The 18,836-nt window shown below is 38.0% G+C and overlaps 1 non-coding gene across 1 annotated transcript; it reads left to right on the plus strand.

Annotated features, from left to right (window-relative positions):
• Positions 1 to 1,126: 1,126 nt before the first annotated feature.
• Positions 1,127 to 1,200, plus strand: TRNAN-GUU (transfer RNA asparagine (anticodon GUU)). Its single transcript has one exon. It is a non-coding gene; the product is annotated as a tRNA-Asn (tRNA).
• Positions 1,201 to 18,836: the final 17,636 nt, after the last annotated feature.

Genomic DNA, 18,836 nt, shown 5'->3' on the forward strand with positions numbered 1-18,836 from the left:
GCTCAAGTGGCACAGATGGTGCACTGTAGGCCCCTCCGTTGCCCAGCCCATGTGATTTTGCAGGCTTTGAAATCAATTGACCAAAATAAAGCTTTCTTAAAAAGAACTTTCCCCTTTGAAAAACTTTCCTTCTATTTCCGCTTTTCAGAGTTCTTCAAAGGCCTAAAAGCTTAAAGGTGACAATGTATGGAAAAAACGAAGACCAACCAAGTGAGAAAAGCAAAGCCTCATTATTCAGAGCTTGCTATAGCGAGGGAGTCAGCCATCGTCGCTTGCGTTTTAGCAGAGACAGAGGCAGGCGGAGGAGTGGGAAAGCCTCAGAGAGGAAAAAAGGGAAGGGTTCAGGGTGTGCCCTGATTGGAGGCTGTTGGCATGGGGAAGCTGGAGGCGGGCTAACTAGAAGCCTGGCATCCTGTAGGGCTAACTAGAAGCCCGGCATCCTGTATGACTGGTCGGGGGTGCATGTTTGGCTTTCTCTGGTTGGTCCTAAGTTGCAATGGGGACAAAAATTAGGGAAGCTGTCAGTTATTAATCGAGTCCTGGCCATTTTGAACCAATTGTTCCAGAAGTTATTGTTTAGCTTCCTGGATTGTTACTGGAGATAACAGCGTGACTTCCTACAAAATAACATATAGCAGGATGGTTTCCTGGGTGGTTAATTGTAGATAAAGAGTTGATCTCCTGAGCAGGTGGCTGCAGGTTGTGAATCAGAGTTCTATTTTTCTATACGATCTAGCCTTTGTCCTTTTGTATGTTCAGACTCTCAAATGCATTAATTCAACAAGTCCTAACTGAGTGCTCTGGGCATTCAGCTTCCCTTGGGCCCCTTCGGCTCATGCCGGGGGAGGGGCGTGGGGGGGCGTCGCCGATCCGGGGGTCTCCGGCGGCGCTGGCTTCTGAAGCTGGTTAGAGGCAAGGCGGGGCTAGGCCATTCCGACGCCCTAGTTTCGGAATTACCCAGCGCACTGGTTTCAAATGTGACGAACAACTTGTTTTGTCGCTTTATTTGTTTTGTTTTCTGAGGCTTTGGAGCCTGCCCAGTCGTTTAACAGAAGGAGGCTGGTATCTACTCGGGTTTAGTGACACATCACTCAATATTACAATGAAAATCGGAGGCCTGCGAGGTGTCTCTGTGGCGCAATCGGTTAGCGCGTTCGGCTGTTAACCGAAAGGTTGGTGGTTCGAGCCCACCCAGGGACGGGGTGGACGTTTTACGTATAATGCCCACTTATTGTAATAGCCAGTTTTTGTGCTCTCACATCCTTGCAGAAGAAATATTGGGGGACACGGAAGTTCCTAGGAACAAGGAACAAGAGAGAACTAACATAATCTGGGCTCAAGTGCATAGGTTCCGGAATGAAACCTTGTTTCTCTTCTTTGGGCTAATAGTAAATTGTACGTACTTCAATTTTTTTCCAACTGTATAACAGTACCCACCAGCAGGATATGCCTGGATTTAGTAATTGCTCAATCAATAATGTTATCAATAGAGTCATAATCATCATTATCATTATCCTCTGCATTATTTTTGATAAAGGCATTTCTTCCTTTTTGTGCCATTGTTTAACCCTTTACATGTTTGTTTGTTTTTTAAAGCAACTTGGTTCTATGATTTTACGGTTACAAATAATGCTGAAGTCATCATCCTTGTACGTATATCTTTTGCTGCTTGTGCAAGTATTTCTATAGGATAGAGTCCTAGAAGTGCAATTGCTCCATCATAGTGGTTACAGTATATGTTTTTTAATTTGAATAATAAACCCTGTGAATTTGACTTCCATGGGAGGGATACCAATTTATAGTTCAATTTATTTTTCTAACTCAGACAATCCTTTTCCTCATACCCTTGCTAGCACAGCAAACTTTCTATACATCTATGATATTCTAATAAAGAGTGTTGTCCCCCCCGACTTAACTAAGGGGGCGGGGTACAATGGATGACATGGTGGGCATTAAGCAGTAGTAGATCTCTGTATCTGCTCCTCAGCTAAACTTCCAAAATGTTTTGTATAACTGTAACTGATTTCTGTGGCGACCTAGTCAACCAGGTCCAGAGAAGACTGGCCAGAGTAGCCTCTTTAATAGCTTTGTGCCAGCAGCTTACTCAGAGGGAGAAAAAACTCAGTGGTCCCAGACATTTGTTCCTCTTCCCCTTTCTCTATAAATGCCAAGGGTGAATTTGTATGTTGTCTATATTAGTCAGGGTTCTCAGAGAAACAGAACCAATATAGAACTAATATAGACGACATACAAATTCACCCTTGGCATTTATAGATAGATAGATAGAGTAAGAAAGAGAGATATTTATTTTAAGGAATTGACTCACAAGGTTGTGCAGACTTTACCTTTGCAGGGTAGGATGGCAAGCTGGAGACCCACGGAAGAGGTACAGTATGAGGCCAAAGGTGGTCTGCTGACAAATTTTCCTCTTCTTTCAGAAGGTCAATTGGCCTTCAACGGATTGGATGAAGCCCATATACCTTATGGAGGGCAATCTGCTTTACTCAAAGTCTATTGATTTAAATGTTAATCTCATCTAAACATATCTTCATGGAAACATCTAGAATAATATTTGACCAAATGTCTGGGTACTGTGGCCTAGCCAAGTTGACACATAAAATTAACCATCACACCGACTCTATATTATTCCTTGACAGTGTTTTTGGGCTATTTCCACAAAAATTCACATACCTGAGACACATCATTGTAGCCAGTAGAATCCTGCACCTGACAGGCACCTTGTACAGACCTGGACTGTTAGAGATATTGGCTCACATTCCCTCAGTTCTTCTACTGAATCTCAGGAGCAGAAATTGAGCTCTTTGGCTTTTACACACTAAGTGTAATTCGTGGACAAGTCTTTTTTCTCTCGCCTTTGTGCATTGTCAATTATTTTCTCCCATCAGTGGTATCAATGTAGAATTCTGGTTTTGATTTTATGAAATGAACATCTGGATATGGTCTCTGTTGGGTCGCGGTTCACAGGAATCCATTCTCTGTTAGATGGTAGATGACAGCTAATCTAGTCTGTGAGTCTTTTTTGATTGGCTATTTGTTTGTCCCAAGGTTTTTGGTATTTCCTGATATTTGAGTCTGCAGTGTTGAGAAGTTGTTCACATCTTATCTAATACTAGAGAAAATCCTATGGGCCCAATAAGTGTCAATATCTGCAAAAGTGGACTATCTGTAACAAGAATAATCTCAATACACGATGATTCTCCCTTAAAAACACTTGACTTGAATAAATTGCTCTACATAAAGGGGATATCAGAACAGAAAGAAAACTGAATTTCTGGTATTCAATAATCTGCTTTCTTAGTATACTGAAGTTCCTAAATGATAGAATAACTTCACAACTGTTTGATTCAGGGTAAAGAAAGGAGGGAAAAGATATTTATCTCATCACAATAAGGCAATTAAGTCAGTAAAAGAAGGGCTTCTGACAATTATATAAACCAAGATTTAATCATTTCCAGAACTGTAAGCTAATTCATCCTTTTATTTAAAAAAGACAAAAATCCTTTTAAAAGGAATTTAAAAAAAATGAATAAAATTCAGTGACCATAGTGCAAAGGAAATTCCTGAGAAAGTCCTGCTGAGCTGAAAAGGGTATCACAGAATTACTCAGATTTTCGGCAACGAGTCTTCTCCAAACACCTAATGGTGCTTAATTATTTCCTTTTATTTTCCTCGCTGATAAGCATTTTAATAAATGCCATTGCCTCTTTTCCATTTTAAATGCTGGTACTTTCCACAATTAGGGGAAATTTTTAATTAATTTAATTAATTTTAGGAAATTTTTCCATTGTATAAATATAAATTGTCTTCTGGAGGATATAGACAAGTTAGGTCTCTAAAAATTCAAAGGAGGTACTGCCCAGATTGGTGTATGCATACTAATAATCACTTATATGAATTGAAAATAAGAGCAATTAAGTATTTCTAGAATGAAAAGAGAAATTTTACTATATATGCTTAAAATGTTCAGAGAGTATTTGGCTCCTTTCTGTTTTCATAGATAATTATTCTGTGCCTTTCCTATGTGTATCCCTGAAATAATTCTTTTTGAGTAGTCAAATGACTTTCCCATGATCACCAAATCAAAATGCTACCTGGGCCCTGTTCATCTGGCCATTCTAACTAATAAAAAAAAAAAAAGGCAGTGACATATATTATTAAGAACCTAACATGTTAAGGATCTGATCCAAGATTATGAATTTCACCAGTTCGTAATGTATGAGAATTTCTACTCTGGTTCATTGTTCTTAAACTAGAACATGTGATCCATAACTTATCACTGACTTTGGTTCAAATAAATAAAAGAGCTCAAGCTTTACAGATCCACAGATTAGCATTAATGTGTTACCTAGAATAGTCCAGGAAAGTGAAATTGCCCTTTACTATTTACCGACCATCTATACAAAAGCTATTTTACCTTTTTGAAGTAAAGACTTAAAAAATTGATCAATCAGTCAATCAAAAATTTCACCTTGTTAGCTAACGTTGATCAAACTGATTTTGAGCCCTATTCTCCTCTTTAGACCTAGGCTGACTGGAAAATTGGGTATAAAGTGGATTCCAAATTTCTTATTAAATAGGAAAAACATCAGCTTTCCACCTGTGTAGGGAAAACCCAGTTCTTCCCTACTGTGTATTTCTTCTCTGTGAGTCTCCTTTCTACTCACACAGAACACTTCACTTGTGACACTTCTAGTCACCAAATGTGTGGAAGTTTTTCCTTGCACCAAGCAATTCCCTGTGACACCAGTTGGGTGTCCAAGAATTCAACTCAATTCTGACCCTATTTACCTGGAGATAGCACAGATTCTGTAGGTTAAGGATTCAGTCCTATGAGACTCCGCCCTCGCCCCCAAACCTTGCTGAAAAAACAAGTGCTGATCCTATTTCCAGACATTTGAAGTGAGTAGAAAACTGAATGTAATTAATTAAACAAAACCAATCTGGCTCAAGACATTTGATTAATTCAGCCCTCCACACTAGAGGCCTGATAGAAAAATGGGTATGTCCATACCTGGGAGTAAATATATTCTGACTTTACTGTTCTGTCATACACACTGTATATATTAAAGTTATATATATATTATATAAATATATATATATAAAGTCTGGTATATATTAAAAAGTTACAAAAGGCACAACGAAGCAAAAAAAGTGACATAATCGAGAGAAAAATTAATCAATAGAGACAACCGCCAGGTGGCCTAGATGCTGGACGATTAGACAAGGACTTGAAAATAAACATAAGAAATATGTTAAATGACCTAGCAAACAAAACGTAGACAATACATGTGATCAGGTAGAGGATTTCAACAGAGAAATGAAAAACCATAAAAAGTAACAAAATGGAAATATAAATAAAACAAATAATATCAGAAATCAGGAATATATTTAATGGCATTAACAAAAGACTACGCACAACAAAATATAGAAAGGTGAACTTAAAGATGAGCTGATAGCAATTGTCCAACAGAAACAGAACAATAAAGGGGAATAAAAAGAAAGCATAACAGAATATCTGAAATATATGGAACAATATAAAATGATCTGATAAATGTGTAATTGGAATTCCAGAATGAGAGAGAAAATAGAATAAGGCAGAAGAAATATTTGAACAGATAACAGCCAAAAATTTTTCAAAATAGATGAAAAATATCAATCAATAGATCCAAAAAACTCAGAGAACCCCAAGCAGGATAAAAATAAAGAAAACTATACTTACATATATCATAATGAAACTGCTAAAAATCAGTGATAAAGAGAAAAATCTTAAAAGCAGCCAAAGAAAGGATGTATTACCTACAGAGGACAAAGATAAGAATGATGGCTGAAGTCTTACTGGAAATGAATGAACCTAAATGAATGTCATTCATACATAGCTGAAAGAGAGAAAACTACTAATTTAGAATTCTATATCTGGCATTAATAATTTCCAAAAATAGGCACAAGCGGTTAGGTGTGCAAGCTCCACTGCAGTGGCCCGGGGTTCGCTGGATCAGATCCCAGGCGCACCGACGCACTGCTTGGCAAGCCATGCTGTGGAGGCGTCCCATATAAAGTGGAGGAAGATGGACATGGATGTTAGCCCAGGGCCAGTCTTCCTCAGCAAAAAAAAGAGGAGAATTGGCAGAGAAGGGCTGATCTTCCTCACACACACACAAAAAAGTATTAATAATTTCCAAAAATAAAGATGAAATAAAGATATTTTCAGGCAGAAAAAGCTGAGAGAATTTATTTCCAGCAGGTCTGTACTACTTGAAATACTAAAAGTTCTTTAGGTTGAAAGAAAACGACACGATATGTAAGCCTGGATCTAGAGAATGAAATGAAGAGAACTGGTTAAGTATAAATATGTGGGTAAATACAAATAACTTTTCTATTATGCATGCCTGTAAGGAAAGAACTGTTTAAAGTGAAAAAAAAAATGTATATATAACTTAATATTATGCTGTATCATATAATAACAATGTATTGGGTGTATAACATATAAAAAATTAAAATATATGACAATAAGAGCACCAAGTGAGGAAAGGGCTAACAAAATTTATACTGTTTTAAGCTTCTTACATTGTAATTAAGTACTAAAACATTTTTGAAACCAGACTGTGATAAATTAAGATGCATATTTTAATCTTTAGAAAAACTACTAAAAAGCCAATAGAAGAGATAAAGTAGGATACTACAAACTACTTGATTCACCCCAAAAAAGGCAGGAAATGAGGATCAGAAAAACAAGGAACAGAGGGCAAAATATAAATGAAATATAAATGTGCTATGCTTAGACCCAAACATCTCAACAATTACATTAAATGTACATGGACGGCCTCCCCTGTGGCTTAGCCGTTAAGTGCGCGAGCTCCCCTGCTGGCGGCCTGGGTACAGATCCCAGGCGCGCACCGACGCACCGCTTCTCCGGCCATGCTGAGGCCACGTCCCACATACAGCAACTAGAAGGATGTGCAGCTATGACATACAACTATCTACTGGGACTTTGGGGCAAAAAAATAAAATAAAATAATAAAAAAAATAGAACATCTATTAAAAAAATGTACATGGACTAAACAGCACATGTAGAAGGCAGAGATGTTCAAACTAGGTTAAAAAAAAAAAGCAACTCAACTGCATGCTTTTCATAAGAAACACATTATAAAGCAGAGATTCTCATACTTTCTTGCTTCATGGCACTGTTAGTATATCAGAAATTTTTCACAGTGCCCCTAGGCCAAAACAAATACCTGGCAGTTCCGGTTATTAAGTAGTTACTTTTAAACAACTTAATAAGTATTTATGTTCCAACAACTTAAGTAGCCATTTGAAAAAATAACACACATAAATTGAAAGAAAAGCAATATTTTATTTCATAAATGGCCCCAATTACTTACTAATGGGATGAATGTACCTGTTGGACACTGTACAGTTTCTCAAACTGCCATCCTTAATTCCTGTTCCACATTGATTTTCATGGGATACTTGCTTTTTACCCAGCAACCACCAAAACTCAGCTTTGCAGAGATACGATGTCATTGAAGGAAATGTAGCATGATCTAATGTTGTTGAATTTTACTCTATGTAAATCATATTTCAATAACCTGACCAAAAAAACAAAACGAAAAACCAAATGACACTTCCAAAGGTTGGCAGAATGTGGAACATTGGGAACTCCTGTTGACTTCTGGTGGGAGTGTAGTTTGGTTCAACAACTTTGGAAAATTATTTGGCAGTCTCTACTAAAGGTGACTATAGATACAAATATAGAGACATAATCATATATGTTTATATATATATATATATGTGCTGTCACCCAACAAGTCCAATTTTAGCTAAATACCCTAGAACCATGCTGTCTAACATGATAGTCACTAGCCACATATGGCTATTGAGCACTTGAAATGTGGCTAGTGTCACGTGTTGAAATGGTAATATTTTGGATATATCAAGCTAAATAAAATATATTATTAAAATTATTTTACTTGTTTCTTTCCACTTTTTTGATGTGGCTACTAGAAAATGTAAAATTACATTTGTGGCCAGCATTATATTTCTATTGAAGAACACTGCCCTAGAGAAATGTGTGCATATGTTTACCAAAAGGCATGTGAAAATATTCATAATAGTTTTATTCAAAATGACTCTAATCTGGAAAGAACTCAAATGTCCAACACAGCAGAATAAATATATTGTGATATATTCATATGATGGAATACACACAACAATAAAGAACTATATGAAAAAACATGGATGAATCTCATAGTATAGTTTTGACCGAAAAAAGTCAGATTATTCCCCCCTCCCCAAAAAGCCCCAGAGTATATACTTTCTGATTCCATTTATGTGAAAGCAAAGAACAAGCAAAACTAATATATGGTGATAGAAGTTTATAAAAGGCTAACTCTGTGGAGTGTTGCCTGGCAAGAAGCATGCAGAAATTTTCTGTAGTCCAGAAATGTACTACACTTTAGTCTGCGTGGTGATTTACATTACTAAAGTCTTTTAACTGGACACAGTGTACTGTATATTTGTTATAAGTGAAGAAAAGTAATTAAAAGGATACTTGATTAGCTAAGGTTTGCCAAACTGATAATGAAATTTATCGTCCTGGTTAAGCCTATGCTAGGATGCAAAGTAGGTTCACCTTAGGAAACTACAAAAAGAAGAGCAAATTAAATCCTAGGTAAGTAGAATAAAAGAAATAATAAAAATCAGAGCAGAAATCAATGAAATTGAAAACAGGAAAACAGTAGAGAAGAGCAACAAAGCCAAAAGCTGGCTCTTTGAGAAGATAAAATTGATAAACCTCTAAACAGGCTAACTAATAAAAAAAAAAGAGAGAGAAGGCACAAATTACTAATATAAGAAATGAAAGAGCCCATCACTTCTGATTCCATGGACATTAAAAGGGAAATAAAGGAATATTATGAAAAACTCTATGCCCACAAAATTGATAACTTAGGTGAAATGGACCAGTTTCTTAAAAGACACAATCTATGAAAACTCACACAAGGAGAAATAGATAATCCTAATAGATATATAACTAATAAAGAATTGAATCAATAATTAATAACCTCCCAAAACACCAAGTAGGTTCAAATATTTATTGTGATATTTTTGATGTCCCCATACTTTTGTCTTTCTACTTATTTGACAACATTCTAACAACTGTCTCTCTTTTTTATGGGTAAACTTGTGTGAGATAACTCATTCAAAGACCCTTATTTACTACTAATATTTAAATACAATTTTCATATTAACCTCTGTATATACATCATAGCCAGATTGAAAATATATTCTGGGTTTGACATACTTCCATGGAAAATTTAGTCCTTCAACCATTGGAAGACAGGTATGTCTTAGGCTTTAAATAAAGCCAGTTCCCAGTCAGTGTATGATTAACAAACCCGTTGTAATTCTCTCTGTGTTTAAACCACTTTGCTTCTGCATTCTGCTCCTTGTGGCCTCACCCCCTGCTTCTGAGGGGTCTTGGAGACCCGCGTGCTTTTGCTTTGTCCCAGAACACTCTTTTGCTCTCAGGAGGCACTTGGGGAATGAAGGGGAAGTGGCAGGTAGAATTGAAGCCCCTGAGGTGCCAGAGCTTCCCTGGGCTTAGCCATTTGGCTCCTGTTGAAGGTTGAGGCCTCTCCACCACCATTCATGTCCTACCGGTAAACTTTTTCCTTCTGTGTCCTCTAAGGACATCGTTTCTGTGACTTCCTTATACTGCAGCCTTGTCTGTGCAATAGAGAAATTAGCTTTCCAAAATTCAGTAAAACACCCTTTTTGGGAATCAAATCCAAGGTCCTGGATATGGGACAAAAATTCTACCACTGGCCGGCGATTGCTGCCATGACCATCTTACTCCTCACCTAATCCACACAAAGATTGCATAGCTCTTTGTGGTCTGCCAACAACCAGAGCCTGGAATCACTGACTTGCTCTGGTGCCTTCAAAAACATAGCAGCTCCTCAGTGCACAACATTTGGGCCAACACCGTGCTACAGCGATATCAGTCAAACTTGGGAGGGAAGACGTGAAGCCACCACTTGAGTAGAGCTCTGTGACCAGCCACAATAGCCGAGACCCCGTCTGTGAGAAAGCAGGACTGGCTGAGGTTCCCAATCCCTTGGTGGAGGTGTGGGGATCCAATGAGGAGGCAAAGGCAGCAGGAGAGACGGCCCCCGGGACTGAACTGCCATTCACCTGTATCTGAGCAGGTGGAGAAAGCCATTTGGAATTGTTATTAAGTGTGAGATCTTACGAAATGTGTTTATTGCTACAAGGAAATAAAGCAGATGATTTTATGGTATAATGGTTATTCTTTAACCTGTGCTGTCCTGTACTGTAGCCACTAGCCACATGTGGCTATTTAAATTAGTTAAAATTAAATAAGATTAAAAATTCAGTATCTCAATCGCACTAGCCACATTCCAAATGCTCAGTTACCACATGTTTCTAGTGACCAGCATACTGGAAAATGCAGATCTAGCTCATTCCTCTAGTTTAGTTAGTTGCACGTAAGATTTTTGATTTCTAAGTTCTGACTTCTCACTCACCATTAAATTCATTTTAGTTTATTTAGTTCATCTTTAGTGCCAGCAGCTCCTGGGTCTATACTGATCTATAGGGGTCCCTGGGTCGTGGCTAAGAGGAGGACATTAGTATTTTCCTTTGGCCAGTAAAGAAGAACCCTTCCATGCACTGGCTACTGCAGGGCAGCGGTAAACTGGGCATAACCAGAGTTTTCTTACGTTGATCACTACAACCCCAGAGTTGCTCTAGCTTACTCTGAAGGCTGCCACTGCCCAGGCCTCAAGGAAACGCTTGTGGAGGCTCATGAGCTCTGCTTCATTGCTACCCACTCTGCCTCCTCAGCAAAGACCCCTGACCAGAGACTGATGGAAAATGTTTTCTCATCTTCCTCTCCAACTGTGAAAGCTCATTACAATATTGTCAGAACACTGTAATTCAACATCTATTTTAAATCTTATAGGACATTAATTATGGGGCTTTGGCATCTGATAGACTTTGGTTAGACCTTGGCTCTTCCACATATAAGCTAAGTTTTGAATTTCTTGCATTTCAGCTTTCTCCTCTGTAACAATGGAGATAATATATACTTCGAATTGCTGTTATGAGAATTAAATTGCCTATTATAGTTTATGTCAACTCATTATATTATAACTTGTATTTCAAAATATTTTAATATTATTTTACTATAATAACGCTTCTGTTTCCTTTGTCTTTATTTTTTTTTCAGTTACATCCTGCTTATGATAATTTATTTACTCTGGTATTTCAGTCATGGTAGTAATATTTTTTTCTAAGTAAAAAGTGAATTAATATAAAGAAAACATTCAGTATCAATGGTAAAGGTACATAGATATGGCCAAATATGAAAGTGCTATGCTATTTCATGAAGTTTGGAAAACATGATTTTGTCTCATTTTTACGGGATATCCTCCCTCCCCCTTGTCACTCCAGGAGTGATCGATCCCTCTTGCTCTAAGTCAAGAAATTGGGAGTGTTCAGCTGTCTCCTCTACACTTTGAACACAAAAGGCACTGTCACCTTTTTCTGTGAACCCCTCTAGGGAGCTCCCTTGTTCAGAACTTTAAAAAGAATCAAGGCCCGTATACACTTCTTGTTGGGAGATGCGATTGCATCATCCCTGGAGCCTGGAGTCTGTTTCTGGGGAAGACTAAATGGTTTTGTTTGCTCTTTCTCCTCTCCTTCTCTATTTCACTAATTAGTCCTGAGTGTTTTGTAGGCTTTACTTTTAATCTTTTTCTCTTCAAAATCTTGGAGGTTGAGCCAGAAGAAGGGGATGCCAATCTCAGTGAAGTCTTCCCAGTTACCACTGTGCATGATGGCCAAGAACAAGGGCTCTGGAGGTACACTGCCCAGGTCTGAGTGCTGGCTCTCACGCTCACAGGGCTGGGACCCTTGGGAAATTAGCTCAGCCTGTCAGTGCCTCAGTGTTCTCCTTTGCAACAAGGGATCTTAATAAACTACGCTATCTCAGGGTTGTTATTTGAACTAAATAAATTATTACACAGTAAAGCACTGAGGAACCATGCTGGTCACACAGTAGAGCTCTGAGGAAGCTGTTATTATTAAGACTTTTGTTTCCAGTGCTAAGTGCACCACTGCTGATTTTCAACATTCACTATAATAAATCAAGAATTTTAAATGATTTGGTTGGCCTCTTCTCCCCCATATTAATGAGCAGCATCTGGAAAACTGGTTACTTGAAAGGTATGATAGAGATCTAAATGAAGCACAGACAGTGCAGCAGGGGACTGGATCCAACTCCATCAAACCTTTGGACCTTGGACAGGCATGATTGTTTAGCTTATGGTAGACAATCTTTTGCACAAGATTCTAGTAAGAGCTTTTAATATCCAATCAGACTTATCCAAGTAATATAAGAAAAGTCCAAGTATGTACCAGTGACCCCTTCTTTTTTGTTGTTCTTAAGAAATCATAGTAGAAAAATTTAATTTACCTGGAATTTGTAGATTTCCCCTTTCAGTTATTATGGAGTATCTGTAGCAAGCTAGCACATACCCTGAAGATAAGTAGATAAAATCTGGTTTAAAGGAATTCTGTTTGAAGTCTTTGGAAAGCTACCAATGCAGCTAGGACACACAGAGCCAGTTCCAGAGAGAAGTTCATTGGAATGAAACTAAGTCTCTGCCTTTTCCCTTCAGGGCGTTTGCCAATTCTTGGTAAGGGACAAGAGGCTGAGAAGCTGGGGAGAGAGCAGCTGTTAAGAGTCAGAGAAGACAACACGTACCTAACAGTACGTTAAGTAATCTCATGGGGGGCTGGCTAGGGGTGGAAGGGTAGGGGGTGGAGAGAGGGTGGGGAAGGTTTGTGGAGCTGTACAGGTATTCAGAGGTGAGGAGCCAAGATCCTACAGTGCATTGGGAAGTGAGCTGAACACTTGATAAAAGTTTTCCCCTTGTCGGCGCAAATAATCCATAATCAATCTATAAATCAAAATTGGGGTGAGTTTATTATAAGCCAAATTTGAGAACATAGCCCGGGGCCTTCCTTCCCAAGGAAGGAAGGGCACCAAAGAAGTGGGCTGTACAGAGAGGTTATATACCGTCAAAGAGCATGTATCACATATGATTTCAATGTCCCTTTTACAATAGTCACGAGGTTGCCCTTTCAGATTGCCCTGTCAGCATAACGATTGACGGACACAGCAGGGAGCAGGTCTGCTGTCTCAGTGGGCATGGTGGGTAGCAGGTCTGTTGTCTCGAGTTGGGTGGTCACAGGATGAGCACAGCAATGAAATCCTAGCTTAGGGAGAAATGCTTATCCTTAAGGAAATGACAACGTGGGGGAAGTTGCATCCTTATCTTAAGGGCATTTGTTCTTGTCTTTGGGACATGGTAAAGCAGATATACAATGCATGTTCAAAGGTGACAGGCCCTTTTGGAAAAACAAGCTCAGGCCAAATTATTTTTACACCAAATGGCTTCCTCATATGCTCAACTATATCCTATTGCTTGCCATTTATTTATCACCCTCAAGGCATTTGCAAATTCAGTGAAATGCTGGTGAGAGGCTATGAAGGCAAGCAGAATACAGCTGAAAGAAGAGCAGTTCTCAGGGATACTATGTTGCAAAAGAGATAGATATAAATTGAAGTTAGGACCCTCCAAAGAGAAAGTGCTTCTCAGATGGTAGCCCTATGGATCTACAGCCTAGGAATGTGGGCAAACCAGATATGGATGGAGACTTCCCATGAATGCAAACAAACTGCAAATCAGTTTAGTCATGGAATGGATTGAGCCCCTCTATAATTGCCCCCAAAAGTGAACATTATCCAAAACCTCCATAGTTTTTCACACATCAGGTCCATCATTCAATCACATTTTCCAGGCATACAAAGAAACAAGAGCAAGAGAAACAAACCAAACAATAGAAACTGACTCACGACATAATTGAGCTGTTGGAGTTACCAGATAGGAACACTAAAATATACGTGTTTTAGGTTTTCAAGGACACAGATGACAAGATGGAAACTTACACCAGGGATTAGGAATCTATTAAAAAATCAAATGGAAATTCTAGAACTGAAATATATGATAACTAATTTTAAAAAGCAATGTATGGTTTTAATAGCAGTTTGGACCCAGTTGAGGGGGAATTAATAATTGAAAAATTAATAAGTATACAACATCTAGTTGAAGTGTAGAGAGCTAAAAGGAAAGGAACTTCAGAAAGGAGAGTAAAAAAATAGTGTAGGTCACGTTATAAAGGGCTAATGTATGTGTACTTGAAGTTTCACATTGTAGAAGATGCAAATTGGATTGAAAGCAATTTTGCAAAATGTAATGGCCAATTAAAAAATAACCAATGGGCTATCAAGCCAAATGTACAAGAAATTCTATCAACTCCAAATAGGATAAAAATTAGAGAACCGTATCTAAACACATGATTATAAAACTGCTGAAAATCAAAGGCAAACAGAAAAGTCATAGAAACATCCAGAAGAAAACAATTCACATTATATTCATTACTAAAGGGCTAAAATACTATAATTTTCAATTTGCAATTTAATCCCTGACAAGATATCTTTCAAAGTGAAGGTGAAATAAAGGCCTTTCCAGATAAGCAGGATACATTCACTAAAGGAGATGCCGAAGGCAGTTCTTCAGGCAGGAGTTAAATGATCCCAAGAGAAACAGCAATGAAGGAAGGAATGAAAAGCAATGGATAAGTTAAATATGTGACTAAATCAAATAAATATTACTGTCCAAAGCAACAATAATAATGTCCGTGTGATACAAATATATTGTGAAATAAAATGAATGGCAATAACTTAAAAGGCAGGAGGAGGGTAAATGGAATTAATAAGTCCTACATTGTTTAGCAAGTATGAAAGTTCTAATTTATATTAGAATCTTTTGTTTAGATTTTACACAATACATAAAAGTAAAAATATGTATCAGGATGAAATCGAAAGCTAAACAATTATTTTTTGTGTAATGTCAGCAATTTAAAAAATATAATTGATCTTGTTTTTATGCTAACGGTATGTTATTGTGATATAATTTACTCACAGTACAGTGCATATATATAAAGTGTACAGTTTGATGAATCTCGACAAATGTATACACCTTTGTAACCATCAGCCAGACCAAGCTCTATAGAACAACTCAGGAAGTTTCCTTCACATAAGTTTCCAGTTAAAATACCAAGTTATTGTGAGTATATGTCATTTGGTATTTTGTATGCTGAGTAGTAATTCATAGTATATAAAAGCTTATCAATTCACCTGTTGATAGGCATTTGGTTGTTTCCAGTTTCTGCCTAGTATGAATAACACTGCTATAATCATTTTGTAGAAATTTTTTTGGCCGTATACATTCATTTCTCTTGGGAAATAAATAAGAGTAAGATTGCTGGGTCATAGGATAGGTGTATGTTTAACTTTATGAAGAACTCCCAAAAAGTTTTCCAAAGTGGTTGTGCTAGTTCACAGTCCAACCAGCATCACACAGGATGTGTGATGATATTGTGATGAAGTCGACAAGGAGTTGGGGGAGGGTTAGGCAGCAAAGACACCTACCTTTCTTCATCTTCTTCCAGATCCTCAGAAGGATGTGCAGAGATGGCTATGGTCACACCAACAAGTGGCTCCACCAGCCTATCGAAGCCTGACAGCAGAGCCATAGAAACAGATAACCAGGGAATCTCACCCAAGTTTTAGGCTCACAAACCCTAGGTGGGAATCAATCAGTGGTATGCCAGAGCCAGCTAGTACCAGCACTCAAAGCTGGTTTTTATTTTTATTTTTTGTGAGGAAGATCAGCCCTGAGCTAACATCCATGCTAATCCTCCTCTTTTTTTTTTTTTGCTGAGGAAGACCGGCTCTGAGCTAACATCTATTGCCAATCCTCCTCCTTTTTTTTTCCCCCAAAGCCCCAGTGGATAGTTGTATGTCATAGTTGCACATCATTCTAGTTGCTGTATGTGGGACGTGGCCTCAGCATGGCCAGAAAAGCGGTGTGTCGGTGCACGCCTGGGATCTGAACCCAGGCCGCCAGTAGCGGGGCGCACACACTTAACCGCTAAGCCACGGGGCCGGCCCCCTGAAAGCTGGTTTTTAAATTCATATGAATCAGCCATTGTTAAAAATTAAAAGGGCTGGCCCCATGGCCTAGTGGTTAAGTTTGGCATGTTCTGCTTCAGTGGCCTGGGTTCGATTCCCAGTTGCGGACATACACCACTCGTCAGCAGCCATGCTGTGGTGGCGACACACATACAAAATAGAGGATAATTGGCACAGGTGTTATCTCAGGGCAAATCTTCCTCAAGCAAAAAGAGGAAGATTGGCAACAGATGGTAGCTCAGGCCCAATCTTCCTCAGCAAAAAAAAAAAAAAAGTATATTAACTTAGAATTAAGTAAATTATATAAAAATAAGGTAATAAATACTCAAAACCCATCACTTCATAATTATAACATTTTACTACTCTCTATGCTCTTGAGGTTATGTATTGTATTTTTTAAAATTGTGGTTAAATATGCATAACATAAAATTTACCATCTTAACCATTTTTAAGTGTACAGGTCACTGGCATTAATACATTCACATTATTATGCTACCATCACCACCATCCATCCACAAAACTCTTTTCATCTTGCAAAACTGAAATTCTGTACCTATTAAACAATAACTCCCCATTCCTCCCACCCCCAGCCTCTGGTAACTACCATTCTTATTTCTGTCTCTATTTGACTGCTCTAAATACCTCAAATAGGCAGAATCATACAGTATTTGCCCTTTTGTTACTGGCTTATTTCACTTAGCATAATGTCTTTAAAGTTCATCCATGTTGTAAAATGTGTTAGAATTTCCTTCCCTTTTTAAGGCTGAATGATATTCTATTTTATGTATATACCACACTTTGTTTATCCTTTCCTCTATTAGCAGACATTTGGGTTTCTTCCATCTTTTGGCTATAGCAAGTAATGCTACTATGAACATGGGTGTACAAATATCTCTGAGTGCTGCTTTCAATTCTTTTGGGTATATACTCGGAAGTAGAATTGCTGGATCATATGGTAATTCTATTTTTAGGTTTTTTTTCCTATTTTTAGTTTTTTGGGGAACTGCTGTATGGTTTTCCATAGCAGCTGCACCATTTTATAGTCCCATCAACAGTGCACAAGAGTTCCAATTTCTCCACATCCTTGACAACACTTGTTATTTTCTGTTGTTGCTTTTTTCATAGTAGCCATCCTAATGGATGTGAGGTCGTATGTCTATTGTATTTATATGGTGGAAATACTTTATCATGGTGTGCTACTTAACATCTCTTCCCAACTCTGTATTCAGTGAATGTCTCATTGATAGCTTAAATTTTGCCATGGTGAAAGTATTTACTCCATAGAGATAGGTAAATGCTACAAATCAGGATTTATTCCCCTGTATACTTGTTTGTTAAACACTTACCAGTGCACCATTGAAATGGAGGCCTAGGAAGTGGGAAGCAAGGTCAGGTGATCCCTTCCATTCCTTTTGTGCTTGTGACTCTTCACAGTCTCAGCTGCTGTGTCACTAAAAACTATTGTTTGCACTTGCCGTCTGCCCCCTCCATTCTGTGGCCTAGATTTTACTGAGCTCTTTCATGGGCCATTTTCAATGGCTTTATGGCAGCCCATGCAACTCTATCAAGACCTGAGTGAAAGAATAAACAAATCTATTAGATTTATAAATCAGCACCACATTAAGTATCCATTACTCAAAATCAAGGAGATAAACAAAATATTTTAAGGACTTTGACAACATGGAAAGTAGCTTGTGGTGTCAGAATGAAATTCAAAACAGACATTAGTAGAGCGTAATGTTTATAGAGATTTTTTAAAAAGCAATGCAAAACAATCATCTACAAGTAGCAAAGTTGGGTGAGGCTGGGACTTTGGAAGGTTAAAATTGACTTTTTGTTAACTGTAACCCCTATATGTTTTCCTACTGCAAGGGAAAGAAATACAACATTGGATTGGGATATATTAATTATTATGGGATGAAAAAGTAAGACATCATTATGCTAAACTTATTAGTCATACTTAGAACAATATACTCCAGTTTTTGGTCACTATGCTTCAAAGAATATAGAGGGCAAAATCTGGAGAGTTCCCAAAGAGAAACAGAATCACTAGAAACTTCAGAAAATTCATTTAGAAAAAGCCACAAGAATTGTTTTCGTTGAAACTATCTTCAAGAAAATAAAAGGTGTTGATAAAATATTGTTGTTTTGATGTTTTCCGTGCAAAAGCAAGATTGAACAAGGAGAATATGCGTAGATTTTTCTTTAGAAATTGATTGGTTGGTAGAATTAGAAAAAGAGTACACAGATATTAAAACTGGCTGGTGAGAGAGGTAGTCTCTGCTGATAGAGATGTCCATGGAGAAACAGCCAGCCTTGTGTTGAGTATGGCAGGCCAGCAGCAGGCAGGACTTCCTTGGGTTCTGTAGCTACATCCATATTTTAATTCTATGAGTACAACTTGAGACCTGGCACCCTGAGTCCTTCCCATGGCACTAATGTTGATATCCCAGTGACTTGAGATTTGAACTCTGGCATCTCAAACTTTGTTTCTGTCTTCATGACTCTCGAAACTTGTGGGTGATAAAAAGGCTTTCTGATTTCTGAAGGGACGCTCGCAGGAAACTTTATTTCAGCTGCAAGAATCAAAAATTCTTATCCCTTAGCCCAGTTTAAAGCCCATTTGTTTTAATTTGTTTACTTGTTTGCTTGTTTTTTCCTTCTAAAACACCTATGAACCCTCCTCTTCCTC

This window comes from Ceratotherium simum, chromosome 2, assembly GCF_057802395.1.
Source record: "Ceratotherium simum simum isolate JZ-2026a chromosome 2, ASM5780239v1, whole genome shotgun sequence".
Taxonomy (NCBI): Eukaryota; Metazoa; Chordata; class Mammalia; order Perissodactyla; family Rhinocerotidae; genus Ceratotherium; species Ceratotherium simum.